The 20,597-nt window shown below is 41.2% G+C and overlaps 1 long non-coding RNA gene across 4 annotated transcripts in view; it reads right to left on the reverse strand.

Moving 5' to 3' along the window:
* Positions 1-726: 726 nt before the first annotated feature.
* LOC141578011 (uncharacterized) overlaps positions 727-20,597 on the reverse strand; it is a 65,479-nt gene continuing 45,608 nt past the window's right edge. For all 4 annotated transcript variants that reach the window (XR_012507862.1, XR_012507861.1, XR_012507863.1 and 1 more), the window contains 4 exons: positions 17,944-18,041; positions 13,967-14,210; positions 11,225-11,348; positions 727-4,628 (listed from right to left, as the gene is read on the reverse strand). This is a non-coding gene — a long non-coding RNA (uncharacterized LOC141578011). The remainder of the gene's footprint in view (positions 4,629-11,224; positions 11,349-13,966; positions 14,211-17,943; positions 18,042-20,597) is intronic.

The raw sequence follows: 20,597 nt of genomic DNA on the forward strand, positions 1-20,597 counted from the left end.
CCTGTAACTGGATATAGATAGTGAATATCTTAAAATCTTGAGCGACCGCTTCAAAGTAGACTAGTTACTTTGCTTTTGGTCTTTAACCTAAAGGAATATCCAGAAGTCCAGTGGCAGTTCGTAAGCAAGGGCATTATCCTTGCCTTTTCATTTTTTATGTGGAATAGGTATAACTGTATACTAGGTTACTGTGTTTATCTGAAGAGCTTCTTGAATATGTATATGTAAGTTATATTTTCAAAAATTATAATATTATGAAAATCAATTAACCTTGGAGATATATTTCATATATTTTATTCTTTAATAATATAGATTTAGATAGCCCTGTTTTATGTAATACTTATGAAAATAAGTTGGCTTTATATAAATCCTTTTTTGATAAATCATTTAAAAATTGGTTTTTTTATCATTTGCTTCTTAAAAATAAGATATTAATTGCACAATATGTATTTTCCTTCAAGTTCATCCTTTTTTCTCTATACTATCTTGAGTTGCTTAGATAATTTTTCCCGCAGTATTATTTATTTTAAACACTCAGTATGTGCTTCTGTCTGTTGCTTTATTAGAGAGCAAGAATTCATTATTATTTTTAATAAAATATACTTTCAGGAAACTATACTGGGATTCATTCATTCACACAGTTAAGCAATGATACCTGTTTTGTTATATCAATTGTCTAAGCCTCTCAACTTCCAAAAGATTACATGGACAAAGTTTAAAACGTCATAAATGATTGACTAACAAAGTTTATTGTGTTCCTTGATTAAAAGTACAAATATGAGTCAGTCTTAAATTCGGATGTAAACGTCTTATAAATTACATGAGTCTTCTCCAAAATTCTTTAATTTGGGCTTTAAATCCTCCAGTAAAAAACTGGTTTGAAGAAGAAGAAAGTCGAGAATAGATTCAATCCAAATTCTATGGGAATAAACAAAGCTAAATGTTTCAGTCATTTTTTTGAAGCAGAATAGGTATGATTTGTGCACCATATGATTTTAATAGTATTCATCTGAACATACGGTTTTGACAACATGAGACCACAAGCCAGCAAACAAGATCTCAGGCAAAGCAAGAAAAACAACTGAGGGGATTTTCTGCTGCAAAATTTCCCCTAAATAAAACTGTAATTGAGAACAAATCTGACGCCATATTGGTTCTGTTCCTTCAGTTTGAAGCACTGTGCCCTGTTTTCCAGGCTTAATCTTGCTGGCTTTGCACCTTTTGTAAAACAATGTTGCCTTTAGCCTAAAACCTACAGGAAAGCCTATTCTCGGGGCTCTGACCTTTAAGGATGTTAGCACTTCTGCACTTATGCAGAGATGGCAAGTTGCAAAATAGAGAATAAGCTTTGTTTTGTTGGAGGCTTACAGGGACACAATAGCCTGAGCCACATGAATGGCTGCAAGAACAAAGAATCCCGGCAGCAAGAAGTTTGCACAACCAACCACACCCCCTCCCCTTTTTAGTTCAAAAGGAGCCTTAATTCTGACTTGGGAAAGATGATTCTCCAGGACATTAGTCCCCCATCTTCTTGGTCTGCCAGCTTTCTGAATAAAGTTACTATTCCTTGCCCCAAAACCTTGTCTCCTGATTTATTTATTTATCACTGTGGTGCAGTGAGCAGAACAAGTTTGGCCTCAGTAACAGAACCAGCTTTGTCATTCCCTCTGATGTGAAATCTCTCTGGGTGTACAAGTGCTTGCCTGGTGGTGGTGGTGGCGGTGGTGGTGGTAGGCAAAAATATTTCACATCTCCTGATTTCAATAGGCTAAAATTTACTGCTATTTAAGTCAACTCTAGACATTTACAGAATCACCTGCAGATGTGCTTCTGGGAGCTACAAAAATTCCAACAATGAAAATAATTCTATTGTCTCCAGACAAGATAATTTTCCTCAAAATTCAGCAGCTCTGAAACACACTTCAGGAGTACAGATAGATGCAGTGTTCTTCATTTCCCATGCTGTTCTGACACAATTTTCCACTTATATCAAAGTAAATTAAAATCAGTCTTCAATAGCAGATGCTCTGTCATGATACAACAATGTCAATTCCACTTATTTATTGAGCCAGAGCAGCTTTAGAATAAATGACTTTATACCAAACTCCTGCTTGATATCCTGTCTTCTCCATGGTGGCTAATTCCTTCTTCTTACTTCCTAAAAGTTCTCCTGTTATGGGAAGTTAGCCTTTACTGTGCACATTCAATTGGAAAGGCACAAATTAAATACGTGAGGGGATGACATACATATTTAATTCTTACTTATACATAAATAAAAGCACACAGGACCTGTGTCTTGGAAGATGTCACTTTCTAATGTGGGCAAAAGGATGGTCTATAGTTCAATCAATGATCTAAAAGCAGTTTTCTAGGATATAATAAAGCAGTGCTTGAGTTATAAGACAGAACAACTCCTGGATATGAATCAGTGGCACCAATCAGTGGGTGCACATGTGTGCATACACACGCCTATGCACACGGAGCAGCCTTGGAGACACTCCATCTGTGCTGATGGAGCAAAGCCATGCTGGGGAGATGAGGAAAAAGTGCCTAATACAATCAAACCAGGACACCTGAGTAATGGGTAATAGGAGTCAATTGAATTTTCTGGTTAGCTGAAGGCCAAACAAAAACACTTTAATTTCAAACGTCATTGTTAAAAACTTTCTTAAAGCACAGAAGCCTGTTTTCCTGCTTTGCTTAGTGTCACATGGCATATTAAACATGACAGATTCTTAGTTCTCTGACTGTGGAACGGGAAAGGCCTTGCTGTCATATTTCTGAACATTAGTCTATGTTTTGCAGCACAGTGGATACTGAAAATGGGGCAATTTGAGTGAATGGGAATGGAAATAACCTAGCAGTCATTGACTGTGTGTGATTTGCCAACTTTCTCCAAAAGGAAGGGTTAGCAAGCAAATCAGATAAATTGAGGGATCCTGGGGTGGGGAGTCAGGTGGGCTGACAGCTGGGTGGTCCCAGGTAGCTTGTTTTACTGTGTAAAATTGTGACTATGATCCAGACAGTAACACACTGTCAAATTCTTGTGCCTGTAGCTTTGATACCTGGCCAAGTCTGTGAGCCAATTTTATCGATGGTGCATAATGAAGATAACTAACATTACCTGAGGACCAGGTTGTGTGACTTCCATGCATTGACTCACTGAATTCCCTAAGCACCCTTTGTGGTACATAACAGTCTTAAAATATGCAGCAGGGGATTATTCTGTTTGCAGATGATAAAATGAAACTCTGAACTGTTGAAGCCTGGCCCGAAATAATGCAGATGGGAAGACGCCGTGCTGGGAGCTAAACTCGGGCCAGGCTACAGAACCTGAAGCTCCCAGCAAGTCCCCTCACCCAGGAACCTGGCCCACAGCCACTGCCTGGCCCTGTTCTATTTCTATGAGTGCTCATAGGAAAAAGCCAGGTACTCAGGGTCAATGCGACTTGATTAAGAAATTCAAACTGGGATAGCCTTTTGTTGGGGACTGTAACCTGGGAGTGAAACTGGCAGTGAAGTAAGGGAGGAAACATCTCTGGTTGTAAGAATATTTCTAGGGAAGAAGGTTCCCTGATGGGCTGGCATGGGAATCGCTGTGGTTGGGAGCCCCGTGTTGCACTGTGGGGTTGTGGGCAGGGAAGGAGAGAGGCTGTTCATACTGGTCATAGTCAATACAGTTTGTAAACAGCTGAGTTCTGTTCCCTCACAGCTCAGACACATGCAGGACATGAGGATGCTTAGCAAATGACCAACAGTAGGTATCAAAGACCAAGAGTGGGGTGGGGAGGAGAGATGGGGCCACCTTCTGGAAGAACCGCTGCCCCAGGGGACCAGGAAGGTAGTGAATGATTGGGGATGCACAAAGGGTTTCTATGGCCTCATCAGGTAGTTCCTATTTTAAACTGATAGTCTGGAATATATGGTCAAATGCGGTGGAATGTCTGCTCTTATTTTAAGTTCTACAAACACTTAAACGGATAGATTTCTATCTCCATTATACAAGCACTGCTGGGTGACCTTTATAGTCAATGTGAGGATCAAAAGAGTAAGTACTTATTAATGCTATTCCCATGCTTCTTCTGAATTAACACTTCAGCAACAGTATAACGGCCACGCTCCTTAACAACTGCCTCTGTAAGGGTCTTGTAAGTCACAAATAATAATTATAAAGAAAATATATTAAAAATAATAACAATTACAGTTACAACAACTATGTTGTTTATAACGATGATAGTGTTAGCATCTCCCTCTCATATTAAACAGTACCCAACACTAGATTCCTTAGGAAACAACGCCAATGCATTTTTGTACTTTTCTAAGTCTTCACCCAATGAAGCCTTTTTATTCACATTGGTCCACCACAGCCAGAATTGCTGTTCCTTGCATGGTGGGCTGCCATGCTGCGATGTTCTGGGCTTTTTCTGGCACAATGCGTCTATACTGGGTAGTCAAGGTTCCACGTACCCACTCTGATTTCCAATATATTGTTCTCCAGAGCCAACAGAGGGGCCACTGGAAAGAGGCCACATATACTGTGGTGAACCCAAACTGAATACCTGTTGAAGGAATGGACACAAAACATGGAGTGGTGGATGGATGGAAGGACAACATAAATTCTTTTACTCCTGTAAAGAGAGAGGGGAAAATGGTGAAATAAATCCCAAAGAGAAAAGACGTTCATGGTAATAATAATTTTCAACAGTGAAAGAATCCAAACAAAAGGCAAATATAAAATCTCTGGGAAGAAGACTCATTACAACCTGTTTCTTTCACATATATACCCTTAGTAGGAATAACATACTTAAAAATCTTCAACCAACCATAATTATTTGCTCATAATAAACTTGGGAATCTTGAAGCATATTATTCACTCTCAGTGTTGAAATAATACAATCTTGGAAGATGATTTGTATTTGAGGATTAAAAAAAGAATATTGTGGATGTATCTAACAATTTAAATAGAAATAAGAAATGTACCTTTGGGAAAGCTATGCATAGAGAATGTTGGAGGAAATACACTGAATATAGGCAAGTGAGCAAGCTCCCTTGAGTCTGGGAAAGTGAGTGCAGCACATTCAGAAAGTCTATGAAGTTATTACAAGCCACAGAAATGTATGCAATTAAAGTGTCTTCCTAAGCAAAATATTCTTCTTCAGGAATTTTTATCTTGATATTTCTATGGTCTGTGTGGTCACAGGAAGTCAAATTTATGGTGGTGGCTTAGAAGTTCTTTTCTCTCTGTGTGTAATTTACAGGGCAATGCTACAGATGGGGCAGCAGAGATCTGTGGTAAGCTGTTCCATAGGGTGGGGGAGCGGTTAGAAATGATAAGGTCAGAGATCTAAAAGACTTTTAGACCCTCCCCTCCTAACTGGCAGACCTTTAAAGTAAACTAGCACAGGTATGTAACTAAGACAGTGGATGAGAGGCAAATTTATAGTCCCTTTAGTGTTACTGCTCAGTCAAGGGGTAGGGACCACTCTGGCCAGGAACGGCAAGACCGTGAATGGGGTGGATGCGTAGGAGGAGCTGACATTTGCTTCTGACCTGAGAGGCAGGCGTGTGTTGCAGAAAAGCCGACAGTGCTGGAAAGATGCAGTAGGTCCACAGCCCAAAAGGAGCTGTCATATTCAGGGAGGTCAGAGAGCAAGAACCAGAGTTAGTGACGCCACAGGGTCAGCAGCGTGGCAGCATTGATGTCAGTATCTGTGTCCATAACCCACCTAACCCTACATGAGCTCATCTGCCTACGGGGGCAGGTAAGTAGCAGAAATGCTTGGAGTGGGTGCAGCCACTGGCAAATTGGCAAGTGGACATCCTAAGGAAACGCAATGCTCAACATCACCTTATTGGAAATAGGGCCTCACAGTGTCAGATCTCCTTCTTATTCAAGAGAAGCCAGAAATTAAGAGTTTATTAGCAATCAACCCAGATCAAAACCCAGAAAAGATATCATTTTATAATGACAAAGCAGGCACAGACTATTCAGAGATAAATTAATGAAAAATATTAAGAAGATTCTGATAAATGATTTAAAAAAAGAAAAAAAAAGATGATTGAATGAACAGTAGAATGCACCACCCTCTTCAGTGGGCAGACTCAAATTTGGGGGACATAGAACATTTTTTCTCCAAAATAAATTTAGTATCTGAATGCAAATTTAGTTAATAATCCCAAATGGATTTAAGAAAAAAATCTGAAAGGTGATCCTAAATGTATTCCAGAAATATACCTATATATACAAATAAAGTAATGAGGAGGGATGTTTCAATTTGTAGTATTAGGGATATTCTGGAAAAGGATAAAACAGGACCAACTCTAGGAGGTATTAATCTATGTTCATGGAAACAGTATAGAAATAGTGCACTGAGAGTATGAATGAAATACATTACATTTCAAGAATAGACGTGGATATTTATGAGATTTTAGTAATATTATAAAACTGACACTTCAAATCAGTGGATTCAAGTTCTGCAGTAATTAGCTAAATCATTGGAAGGCCTGGTAGACTGTCCTCATTTATGACATTAAAATAAATTCCAGATAATTTTTTAATTAAAAAATAAAACACCAGAAATAACCCAACATGATTTAATCTGTTCAGATTTTCAAGCGAGAAGAACTTTCTAAAAAGCTTTTGGAACAAAGACCAAAAAGTGCAAAGGACTAGCAACTCAGCAAGGCCAGAAACGCCCACTGTAAAACAAAACGAACCCTCGCCCAACCCTCTCTCACGGCCCTGTATTGCTCTCTGATATGTTCTACACTTTCTTCTTCCCTTTAAAGTCCAGTTTCTTGGAGAAGTACCTGCGCTGAAGACACCTCAGGGCTCAGAGCCCTGCATCCCCCACGGGCCTCATCGCAGCACTGAGACAGGAGTTGTACTGCCGGTGGCTGCGTGTTTCAAACTAGTCAGCATTTTCAGCTCGTGTTTATTTGATTACCAGTTAGCTTTTGCCGTGGACAAATATTTTCCTCTCAGGGGGACGTTTTCCCCCCGTAATTTTTGTTTTACTTAAATAAACTTAAAAAGCCCAGACAGAAAAGTTTGTGTGCACATATGCACACACACAGATACACACAGATCTGTTTTTTAAAGTCTACCTAAGTATAGTCCTCCTCCTCCTTTTCCCCAGGCTTGGCAATTAAAGGTGGGCTTTAGCTCTTGCTTTATTGCCCCACACACACCCCCTTTCTCACTATGCTCCTTTTAGTCAGTGTTCAAATCCCTCTTAAGCCAGGTTACAGCCTTCTCTGTGTTGCCTCAACTAGTTTCTCCCAACTGCTCTGCTATTCTTCTTTCTCTTGGTGGATTTCTCTTCTCCCATGTGCCATGTACATGGCCATTTTCCCCAGGGCCTCGTCCTCAATCCTCCACTTGGCAGGAATGAATCGCCCCCACGGCCTCACCCACAGCTCCTCTGAGCTCCTGACTGTTGAATCCAGCTTAACAACGGGCATCACTCCTCAGATGTCCCATAGACACTTTGCAATCAAAATGCCACACACAGAACCATCTCCTCGAAAGCATCTCCTCCCCTTACACTCCCACTGCAGATCCACTCTCCAGATGGGTCACTGGAAAGTCACCTCAGCAGCTCTGCAGCCCGCCGCCCCGGCCCTGTAGTCCCCTCTGCAGCAGTCACCACTTCTGCCGCCCACGACTCTCTCCCTCAGCCAAGGGCCTCTCTGCAGGCGTGTGTCACATGTCTGGATTACCTGGGGTGGCCCCCGAAATATCCTTTCCCCCCAAAATGTGGGCCTCCCCCCAAAAATGTTATTATCCATTCTGCTGCCAGTATAACCAGATATACTTTAACATAATCAATATGCAATTCTCTTGCTTACATATATTCCAATATAGCCCTGTTTCTTTAAGGATACATTCAAGTCTAATCACACAAGACCCATTGTGACAGTGGCCTTGTGCACCTGATATTCCCACCTGTGGATACTTTGTTCTAACCCTACTTGTTGTTCTTCAGTCTGGCCAAGCCGCTTCATGCCGTGTACTCTTATATGTCTCTACCTCTCTGCATGAAGTGTCCACTCCCTCTACCACAAATTAGAGAGCTAACTTCCTTTCACCTTTCAAAATTCAGTTCAAATATTCCCAGCTCTATGAAGTCCAATGTGTGTTCACCTGCTTAGCAATCCATCAACTACTCGCCAAGTCTCGCCTGCCCTGCGGAGTGCAGACACCAAATCTTACCTGTCTTGTTCTCCCCAGCAGTTGATACAGTGTTTAGCATAGCAGGTGCTCAGTGTTTGTTGGATAGATAAATGAATGAATCAGTAAAGAGATGAGAGGTCTACAATCCCCCCCAGTTACTCAGCTGCCATTTTGGAAAGTTCATTCTCTGGAGTTAAGGAAATGTCAGTGCAGGTGGTGGGCAGACAGAACAGAGGTGAGGGCGTGGGGGAGAAAGGCCTGGTCCTGGAGAGCGCAGGAGAGGCGTGGGTGGGATAACAATGGAGAGAGAGGGAATGGAGTGGGCGCATGCAAGGAGATGTTGAAGAACAACTGATATTAACTGCAGTAAATTAAATGGAGAACATAATATATGAAGGGAAGATCAAGTTAACACAGCAAGGGTGGAAAAGGCAGTACCAGAGACGAAGAGCTCTCACTTCATCACTCACTGCATTTCACTTACGGCACCCGCCCTCTGGGAAGGCAGCGCCAAGTTCTTGAGAGACTGGTGTTTGTGCTGTGGGTGCTCTAAGTACAAAACGGTATCTTATGGCTTCCAGATTTTAAGACTGATAGATTATTTCTCTTGTGTCCTGTGTCTGAGTTCTCAAACAGCAGGATCTTTTGCTTCTGGGGGTGAGCTATTGTGGTTAATAACTAAGGGTTACTCCAATAATCTCAAAGGACAGTGGGGAAATCACTAGAACAAATAAAAGAGAAATTTCACTCAGAAAAAAACATATGCCCTATAGAACCTTGTGGGGGCCTTGGGGGCAATGTTACCGCCAACTCATCTAACAGTTGTATGTGAGTGCATTAAAACTCCAAGCTCAAGTCACTTAAACACATATGAGAACCAGGGTCCAGGCTGTGGTGCTTCAGACATGCACGGGAAGATGAAAAGCCTGACTATTGCCTCCGACAGGATCAGTCCAGCCGGGGAGAGCAATGGACACAGACATGATCAAGCACCATCAAGACAAGAATCAACTGCAATTCATGCTTAGAGAGGAGAGCAGAAAATCTCTAAAAAGTTGAGGGTTTGCTGCCAAGGCTTGGCAAGAGCCCTTCCAGGCAGAAAAGCAGAGAAAGATACTTCTGGCGAAGGAGTATAGGGATGGTGGCAGGGTGCGAGGCCTAAAGAAGCAAGGGTGGAGGGCTCCAGGGTCATCTGTCAGAAGCTGTTCCCCTTCAGCAGCTAAGAGGCCTAACTAAAAAGGCAGGTGGGGTGTCATTAATGATCATGGGGAAAACTGGGAGAAGAAAACTGAGGTCAGGAGATCACCACCAAAGGCACTTTATTTGAGAGGAACAAAAATAATTCAAAAAGCACTTGAAAATCCTATCTCCCATGAACGAAAAGAACACAAAATAAGTTTCACTCCAGCGTTGAATACAGAATAACAGACTGCCTACTCTCAAAAATGGATTGAAATTTCTAATTCGTTAGGGATTATTTAGAGAATAGGAAAACGAATAAATCTCTAGAATAGCTGTTACTCCATCCTGTTATGTAGGGTAGAGTTAGGCTGAATTATTTAATTAGTATTTTAATGAGACTATAAAGTTGTAAAAGTCCTATCAATTTCTCCCAAAAGCGTACAACTTTTCCTTTCAATGACCTTTATTTGACTTAACTAGAACAATAACTATTTTCCAAGGCTTTTTTCGTGTGTGTTAAAATACCAAATGATATGCTGCCCTCAGAATGTTGTTGTTATTATTAATGCTGATAATAGCCCCAATAAGAAATATTTACAATTATGACTCATTTTGGAATAACAGGTCATTGGATTAAAGTCCTTTTGAAAATAAGCAAAAAAAACGAACATAATTTCTACACCAGGGACAGGAGCTGCACCCTTAATCGAACCTGGTCACTAAGCACAACAAAAGCAAAGATGAAACTCAAATCAGACACCAGGCCACAAAGCATAGCTGACTGAAGATGCCACAAAATGACCTTTCATTCACCTAGGGAATCAGATGCGTTTCTATGTATATTATATATTTTAAAAGCAATTATTATATATATAGCATGTAATTTAGGAAAAAGAAAACTCCCTCTTTCTGTAGACTTATAAACAGGAAGCCCAATGGGGTGTCTTGCAGACATGAACCCGCATGCATAAATGCAAAGCCTATTGACCAAAATACTTTCCTGTCTCCTAAGTTTAAAAAAAAAAAAAGTAATTCAAGGCAGTGGTGAGCTCAAAGGTCTCAGATACAAAACGTGCACATCATCAGCCTTCTAGTAGATAAAAGTGCGCCATGCATAATAGAAAAGATGAAGTTTCCTATGGAAATCTATTTTGAGATGCAACAATTTAAAGGCAACCGAGAGCTCAAAACCAAGTTCAAACAAAGAGAAACAAAGGCCAAGCAAATGTACAGAAATGAACAAAGACATTGGAGAAGGAGGGGATCTGTGTTCTACCAATACTCCAGATCAGCAAATTCATCCTGAATTCAAGCCAGTGATGTGCCATGAGGTCACTCAAGGAACCAGGCTGAAACCATCGGCCAGAAGAAATAGGAAAAATGTCAAAGGCAGGTGTGAGGTGTGGAAGGGGTGACCCTGTGACCCTTGCTGCCATGAGGCAGGATGCTCTTGCGGGCTTTCTGCACAGGCTGGCAGGCTCACATGACTCTGTTTAGAAGGATATCAGCCAACAGCTGTGCCACACGGGCTGCAGCCCGTGCTGAGTCACATCTAGTAACGGTTCTGAGTTCATCCTTAGACGACATGACCAGAAGGATCTGAGAATCAATGATGGAGAATTACCTGAATGAGTATTCCATTTTATTCCATGGCAGTAAACCTTCAGCTTTGTACAACATAAATATTGACAAAGATATACACAGGCAACCTATTTGAAAGCCTGACTGCATAATTGCATCTAATTGAGAAAAGCGGGCTCCTTTTCGGTATGCTAGGTCTTTGTTTGGCTCGGTAACCGATGCTTCTGAGACCCAAAGCATATTCTAGTATAACCGACAGCACAGAAATCCCCACTGATGACTTACTCATTTCAGGGTATTCATAAAATAACCCCAGTTTGCCCGTTGGATACAGATGGTTGTCCCATTCCCATCGTGGGGTGGTCTGTTCTGCTCCCGAAACTGTGGCATCATTAGATTCATGACCCAGCTGTCAAACAGATCAAATTATAAGGCAAGATATTATCAGACCAAGGTCATAAAAGTATTACTGACATTTCAAGCTGAACACATCATCTTCCCAAGTATTTAATTTCTTGTTCTCAGGGTAAATTTCTTTTTCTTGCTGCCTCCCTACCCTCAAGTATTGTGAAAACTAGTCCTGACTACGTACCTTGGGTTTACCAAAATTGTAACGACTACTACTACTTTATCTCCTACCTCCTTTTCAGGTGGGCACTTTAGCTTTTAGAAGATACCTACCCTCATTTGTTTTTTCCCCCATTTCTCTGCTATTATCCACCATGGCATTTTCAGTCTGTAAATTGTCAGAGAAAATAAGTAAAAGAAAGAAATACAGGGTCGGTGAGCTGGTGATAAGTGCTGCAGAGGAAAATAAAGGAGGGCGAGGAATGTGTGGTAGGGAGGAGTGTGGATGGGGCAAGTGACCTTTGAATAAGGCAAAGACGGAGGCAATGGGGTGGGCAGAGGGAACAGTGATCACAGGCCTTGAGGTCCCTCACGCTGGACAGACAGCATGGAGGCTGGTGTGGGCCAGAGTGAATAGGAAATAAGTGGTGCTTTTGGGGGGTGGAGCCTTAGAGGCTGCCTTGAGGATGTGGGCATTTTTCCCTCTGAAGGAACTGTGGAACAATGGAGGATCACTGAGCAGAAAAGTGACACTCTAACGTTGGATCGAACAGGTCCAAGACCCTAATTTAAGCTGAACAAATCAAGGGCCAAAGAAGTGACATGCCACCTCAAATTCAGTGCAGAGCTTGAAAGAAACAGCCTCGACTCGCAGCCCAGTGCTCTGCACCCTTCTGGATGTTGTCCCACAGAGCTGTCTCTAAGGTTATATTTTTTCCTCACTCAGAGGCTTGTGGGACAACTGAATGCTTCCCCCTTTTTCAAATGGCAATTTGTCATGAAAGGAATTCGGAGTTGGCAGTGAAACAAGGCATGGACCTGTAGACTACAGAGCTGTTTTTCCTGAAAGCAACAGCTGGCGCGTGGTTTACTCGTGGAGTTCAGCAGAAGAGACAGAGCAACAACAGACAACTTAGCATCTTGCGGAGCTTCGGCTGACTGCACTGCACGTTTGGATGGATTTCAAATTTGGACAGTGAGGCGGCTTCACACGAAAGGCAGGTGTATACATCATACATGCCCACACGTCTGTATGCACACACACGTGGACACACACAGAGTATATGATGTGACTTGTAAAGAGCTGCCCCTGCTAGGTTTCCCACTGCCTCTGATCTCAGCGTTAACCTTTCCCTGGCCATGCTCCCAGGGTTGCTACGAGAATTCTTTGCAATGGAACATGCCCTTCGCTTCACAAACTTTCCCCAATTCTTTCAATGACATTAGGGGAAGAGCAGGGAGCTCTGTGAGGGGGTGGGGATATGGACTCGAGATACCCCTGAATCTGAATCCACACTTCATGGCTTATTTGTTATTTAACTTTATTTACATTCAAAATGCAATTGTTGCAGATCTCAGAAGTTGATTTACACTCACTGCTGTGGCAGAATGTTGCGGTCAGTAGACCCACCACTGGATCCGCTTATTCAACACGTCCTTCCAATAATTCAGATATTACTGTATCACAAATGCCCATTTCTATATTTTGATACCTGCTTTTCAGTATAATTATCTTCCTTCTTTATTCTCTAAATCTTATGATTTTTAAATATTTTTCTGAGAAGTGTTCCACAGGCACTTTACATATGATAAGTTGATAAAGAGATCCTGGAGCTCAAAACCACATTTAAATCCTGATATAAACTCAACTGTGCCGTATACATGGATAGGTTTAGTCTGCTTCCTTTGTTACTTTGTTTAGTAATTTTTGTTTCAAACAAGATCCTACTGTATAGCACAGGGAACTACATTCAATAACTTTTAATAGCCTATAGTGGAAAAGTATATGACAAGGAATATATATATATATATATATGTATGTATATGTGAATCACTATGCTGTATACCAAGAATTAACACAATATTTTACACCAACTATACTTTCAACAAAAAATGTTGAAATAAAATTGGGAGGTGAAACTTCGACTGCCCAGGCTGCTGTCAAGATGAAACGATTCAAAGCAGGCCAGGTAATAGCAAACCCCCTAACACATCAAAACCCCATATGGGATCTTCTTTTTGAGCAGCACAGGCTAACCAGCTGTGGTCACCTGTAAATAAGGTTGAAGTCACTTAGACCCTTGGCTTGGGAACGCCGTGGCCACCGGGGTGGGGGTCACTGCAGCACCTACGAGAATGACGGGGACAGCCTGCTCCTGACGCCGCTCCCCAGGCCTCAGCCCGGAGCACTGCAGTCAGGTCTGAGGTCCGGCCGGGAGCGCACAGCTCCACAGCCACTCGGAGCCCTGCGGTGCGGGTGGAGCTGGGACCGCGCTCGTCCATCACCCTTCCAGGCACCCAGACTCGGGAGTCCCCTGGGGGAATTTTTCTCTGCCTCATAATTCCTGTCTCAGCCTCTTGTGGAATGCGGTCCATGCCCAACGGAAGCAGGGCTTTAACCCTCCGGGACCCAAATCCATCACGGCTTGGATCCAGGATGTAACTTCCATGTTAACTCACCTGGTGCTCGCTTCTTGTGCTGAACTGCCCTCCCCCGTCGATGACATTAGGTCGTATTAGAAGTCCCGACTTGCTTGTCCTTAGCTAAGACTCTGAGCCTCTTGCTCAGTCTTCCTGACTGGAACCACTCTTCTGTGGCAGAAAAGCTTGGGCTGTCGGCAACCCATCATTGTCCTCGGTCTTTTGGGTTTTCTGTTGGTTTATGGTTCTCATGCAGGGATACCAATTTGCACATGAGAAACACCTGTAGACATTTTAAAAAATACAGACACTGGATCCTCCCCACTCTTCAGCCAAGGCTGGAAGCTTTCTCCCTCTAGCAGGGGTTACACAATAATTTGCTTGTGAATTGACCACACATATTGGCATAATCATGGTAAATTGCCCTTTACTCAGTGCTTCCCACATGGCATTTTCTACTTCATGTTGTCTTTGTACGTTCATTATCACATTTAATCCCTGAATTATAGATAATCACCTTTTCTTTTGAGGACACTCCTACTTGCTAATCTTGAATACAAGTATCTTTGATTCTCTTAATCTATTTCATTCCTGAGTTTCCTGTTCCTGGATTTAAAGAGTGAATTATGGACACATGTATTTAAGATTCTCTTAATATATCTATCTGACTCATCCTCTAACCAAATCATATCTGAAGAAGAGAGATTTTCTCTTTTAAATATTTGCATTTTCTTACTATATAGTAGTGCGTACACACGGTGGAAAATGTAGAAAGCATATAAAGTAAGAAAATTACAGCCATACATTATCTAAACACCAAAGGACAGTGCTATGTCATGTTGGGCATTTAACCATTTTTCATAATATTTTATCATAAAATTTCCCTAGGGCAAGTTACTTAACCCTGGAATTGTACTAGACTTTTGTCAAGTATAGAATAACATTCTCAGAAATGACCCCAACATCAAAATAGTACGTGAGGCTGGGAAGGCCGTAGGGCACTCAGCTTATTCTCTGAGTCCTACAAAGAATGCTGTTAATTCACTGATGTTACTCATTCGATGCCTGTGAGTCACTCACTCACTCAGCTGGCTCGGACTGAGACCTACTTTATACCAAATGCCGATCCAAGTGCTGGGGAGACCCCAGAGAGAGCCTGGATCACGGCATCACTGTCCTTCTTCATTTGCTCCCAGAATCCTACTCAACAAACCCACATGGGATTGGGGGGTGGAGGCAGGTGAGATATGGTAAAATTCATTTCATTATGTTCCTTTAGACATATTTAAATAGCATGAAAATAGTCACTAACTTTGATAAGTTTTCTTTTCCCTTCCTATGTATTTTTGAGGATGGGTATAGTTTTGGGGCAGCAAGAGTAATTGATAGATCTTTAGTATGTTAGGATTTTATATGAAAAATTAAGAAGGAAACTGGCACCTTATACAAAGAGAAGAGGCAGTGAGGAAAACACAAGCCACCCTCAAACTTGGCTACCATTCAGAATTTCTGGTATTCAAAAAAGGGAAACATAATTCAAAATATTTTCCCTAAATATTTTAGCCCAGATTAGAAATACATGTAGGCAAAGTTCAGCTCACTGGAACCTACAACAATGTGCTTACTTAAGCGAAGGTATAAACAGACCACAGATACTATAATGCATCCTTTACTTTAAACTAGTTAATGTGAGCAAGTTTCATTTCACATGAATTGCTCAGTACCAATTTAGGAAATATATCCTTCTTGATTGGTAAAAATAGCTCACTGATAACCAGATTCAACAAAATTTAGTGTTAAATAATTAACCTATTTCCTTCAGGAAATGCTTTTGAGTAATCTGAGTTAAGTATTTCCTCTATCTGATCTATTTCTTTTCACAGAGAAAAGTAGTATTATTTGCACATGAGCTACTTTTACTCCTCTGGAGAAATCTGATTGTGAGCTCAGGGTAAGAGTTGTCTACTGCACAGTAGGGAAAAAAAAGATTCATTTCACAGCAAAGATCAGAATCTTTTTTTTGAGGGGCATGGTGAGCTGGGGGACAAGGGAAATGCCTTTGTTTAGAGACAGACCACAGTAATCCATCCTGAAGCTGAAAGATGAAGACCTTGTGAAGAAATGTGGAAGGACACACTGACACACAAATGTGTTCACTCTGCAAAAACAGAAAGAAGGAAAGAAAAAATAATTTAACTGCCCTATAAAGAGAATGGACAGAAAATTGGTAATAAGGGAGAGTGAAGGAAAGTTAGGGAAGGGAGGAGAAACAGTGAAAGGGAACTTGGATGCGGTGGACAGAATAGCAGGTTTCTGGAGCTTAAAATGAAGGATGATAAGAAAAAAAGTAAAGTTTAAAAAAAGTTACAAAGTTTAAAATAGTTTAAAAATTAAAAAATGATGTTAAAAAATAATTTTTTTATAGTGGCATGGAAGATTTTAAAATGATGGAGGTTTTTATTTCAAAATTCAAGTTGTTTGAGTTTCTCCTCCATGCTCCAAACAACAGTAAAAATTGCTTGTGTAATTGGTTTTGGGGGACACCACAGAGAGTGGTGAGCAATGCAGTTAGGTTGGCCAGGAGCAGAATGATTTTGTGGAAGGCAAGACAGAAGAGAGATCAACAGTTTCATGAGGACAGAAACTCAAAGCCAGAAATTATCTTAAAAAGCTTAGTGTGGTGGGCAGAAAAATGTTCCCCCCCAATATGTCTATGTCCTTATCACCAGAAAATAGGAAGAGGTCAGTTTCCCCTGCAAAGGGGGTCTATGATTTCAGATGCGGTTAACGTTGCTAACCAGCATTCTCTAAGAGAGACGAGCTGGATTATAGAGGTGAGTCCATTGTAATCACCAGGGTCACTAAAGTAGGAAGAGGGAGACAGAAGAGGGGAGAGAGGAGAGGAGATTTGACCACAGGATCAGAGTCAGAGGCACACAACCATGCTGACCTTGAGAGAAGGAAAAGAGGTCACAGGCCAAGAGACGTAGGTGGCCTCTGGAAGCCAGAAATGTCAAAGATACAGTTTCCCCTGAGGCCTTCAGAAACAGCCGTGCCAATATTTTGACTTCAGCAGGCTCCTGCGTTCAAGAACCCTACAAGGTTAAATTTGTGTTGTTTAGTGGAGACTATTTCTTTATTCTTCCTACTACCATGTCATTTGGGGATACTTGTTACAAAAGAAAGTGAATACACTAAGCTCCTTGAAATGTTCAGAAATTGCAGATAACACTGGAATGTCCACTTTGATATGGGATAGGGCATATGTGAAAATCCAAAGGACAGTGTGACCTTTGCTAACATCTGCTTTTCTCATTTTTAGGAAGAGAACAGTAAGTCAAAACCTCTGTAGTTATTATTTTAGACAAGTGTCTCTTAAAACATTATGTAGCCCTGTGCCTTAGGACACCAAGAGAGTCTCTGTTCTTAGAAGAACATGAATTCCATGAGATAGGGTCTTATATCTGAGTCCCACAGTGGTCTCTTATTGGCAATGAGAACTTGGGCAAATCATTTACCCTCTTTAAGCCACAGGATCTTCATTTGAAAAGGAAGATAAGAATAAGGATTGTTTGGGTGATTAAATTGTACACACACACACACATATATGTACAACATTTAATACAGTGACTAACACATACTAGGCACTCAACAAATTCCTGTTATGGATTTTTAAATGCATGTATAAAAGGAGGAGAAAGTTGCGGGAAGTTGTGGGAAAACTTAGTTCATGGCCCCAAAAAGGGCCATCTCTCAACGGGCTCTGATCAGTCAGTCCCCAGTGATGGGCTAATAAGCAGAAACTATAGCACTTGAGGATTTAATTTAAACATAAAAAGGAAGGAATTTAAACATAATTATTAAACAGGAGGTATGTTTACACTGTTGGCTGGATCATCTTATCTGGAGAGCTTTAATAAGCAGAGAGTCTCCCCTGTTTTAGAGATGGGCATGCAGGAAAATTACTTGGATGGATGGGCCGTTCTCACCCCAAGATCACATGACTTAGTACTCACGGAAGTAACACCTCTTGTATGTTATTCCAGATGGACTGTCCTCCCATGATTATTGTCAGCTGCATCATCAGTTCAAGGAGACAGCCACCTGGGTCACACTGGAATATTAGAAAGAAAATCTCATGTAAATTTTAGATAGCTCTAACATGAAATAAAGTCATTATTTTATGCCTAAAAAAATCTAAGGAACAGAGAGTAAAGACACTCTTCATTGGGCAACTAAGAGAAAACATGAAACAGGTTAGACTGTCCGAACACAAAGCTGTATTCACACGTCTTCATTTCTGTATTTTCACAGCCAATACACCAGATCTCCAGGATAAGTCACAAATCTGCCCTTAAAGAATGTGATGTAGAAACACGAGGAGTAGTAGTTGACAAACTGGAAGAAGAACACCTTCATGGCTAGGTTGTTCCCACAGTCAGTCTGGTCCTTGGGATCTCTGCAGCTAGAATAAAGAAAAGTTAAGTCTGTAAAACTGTGAACAGCTTTGAGACCATAATCAAAGCCACGGACACATGAGTTAACACGCTAAATATGTATATATAAATATATACACAATTCACACTTTTTTCATATAAGCTGTTTTGAATTCCTTAAAATAGCTACTATGTTAATTCCAACTGTACACACTGTTGTAAGAGTTTCTCCCACTATGAATGCAATATCACACAAGGCAAAAAAAAAACAAAGTCACCCGTTCCTTAAAATTTATAAGCACAACAGTATCCAATGGGCAAGAACTGTCCTCTGTCAGGTGTAAGTTGAAAGAAAGCTACTTCTAAACATCCTGCTAAGTGAAATTCTCTTGTCTCCCTGAACGGCAGGAAGGTAGGACTATTGAAGAAAACAAACAAAACACGGGGCAACTTGCTAGAAGCATTTGGGGAACATAAAACATCCTCCTAGTTCAATATTTGAATTGGTCTTAGTGTTTTCAGAAGATGACCACTGAGCAGACAACTGGGAGAACGACCCAGCCACATGCAGTGTGTGGGAAGCAGTTAACTAGGGCCGCTAAGCCGCTGGCTGGGATACAAGCCAGAGAGAAGAAACATTTGTTATAGAAGCCACAGCTGATGAGAATGGAGCTACACTAACAGGAACAGCATGGGGGGAGGACACATAACAGTGTGATTACTTGTCCTCTCCGTAACGCACAAGCAAATCTGCCACTGGAACCACGACCCTCTTCCACTTATTTGCAATAGAGAGACTATTTACTTTCAACAATAGGGTACATGATCTAATGTAATTGAAATTATTATTAAGCACTGACATATTTACACAGAGCTTGGACATTCTAAAGCTTTCTTTGTCCCTTTTACTAATGCATAGCTGCAGCTAATTCACTTCTCATATAGGCTAGAGAAAATACGTTTACACTTGAAGTTTTCTAAAGACTGTAATGTACTGGAATTGAAGTGCCTAAAAGATAAAGTCTCTGTTTTGACCTGGTTCTAAAACTGGTGTAGAAATGACCTCAGCTGCAGAAGGAGCTTAACAGACTCAGTCATCTTGATTGCCACTTTCTCATATATGGCGTTCAGGGTCACGATGATGTTAAAACTGATGAGGGAAGCAGTGATGGGCGTGGCCCACCTGCACAGTCAGGTACTTCTGGATTGGGTCTCTTCCATTCAGGTTCTTGGGAAGTTCTGCTGAAAATACAATGAACACTGAAAGTCCGTAGACAATGATCCCAATAACTGAAGCAATGGTCAACAGGACCTGACAACCCAAAAGCCCAGCAGCATAAGGCTCACTAATGATCATATTTTTACACAGAAAACTTGCCCCCAATCTACGCTTAAACAGACAACATGCACGTGCTGTAAACCTCACATAAACCTGAGAAGTGATGTAAATCGCATGTAAATGCCACAAGAGACGTGAATATCCGGCATGTTAAATTTTAGGGGAGGAGGAATGAAGGATGTCAAAAAGAATGAGTACATCCACTAATGTAACATGCTGACAGCAGGAGCAGCTGTGTGCAGGGCATAAGGAATATATGGGAACTCCACTTTCTGTGAATTTTTCTGTAACCTAAAACTGCACTAAAGAAGGAAGCCTGTTAAGTATATCTTTAAATGGCTGAAAATGGAGTAACTGGTGGCATGTTCTTTTGGAGACAAGTCTGTGATAGCAGAACCAATGAAAGTATCCCTTCTACATCTATAGAATTATTTAGGTTATGAACTAGTTGTAACCCATGAAGGGGATATGCTTCCTTTCAAGGGAGAACCTATCACTGATTCAGGGATCAGCAGGTGCTAGCTGTCATCTTCATTCTGAATAGGACCAGTGAAGCTGTGGACATGCCCTGAGGGAAATAGTGGAAGTGACTGCAGGTCTCTGCTGATGAAAGCTTCACATGCTTTTCATACTCCTTGAGATCTTAAAATGGCAGGTACTCCTACTCCCTGCATTTGCACAAGATTCATGTCCCTGATCCATTGTAGTTCTGACTGAGTGGACTCAAGGGCAACGGGAGTGTCTGAAGCATAATTTGCACGTGGCTGGTAAGGCTTCAGTTCCTCACTAGGCAGGTATTTTTCTGCCCACTGAAGAATGCACATTAAAGGTACCATTTTTAAACTGTTTTCCTTCCATCTACCTTCTTGGTCATAGTCCAGAAGCATGTACTCAG

The sequence above is a fragment of the Camelus bactrianus genome, chromosome 6 (genome assembly GCF_048773025.1).
Source record: "Camelus bactrianus isolate YW-2024 breed Bactrian camel chromosome 6, ASM4877302v1, whole genome shotgun sequence".
In the NCBI taxonomy this organism is placed as follows: domain Eukaryota; kingdom Metazoa; phylum Chordata; class Mammalia; order Artiodactyla; family Camelidae; genus Camelus; species Camelus bactrianus.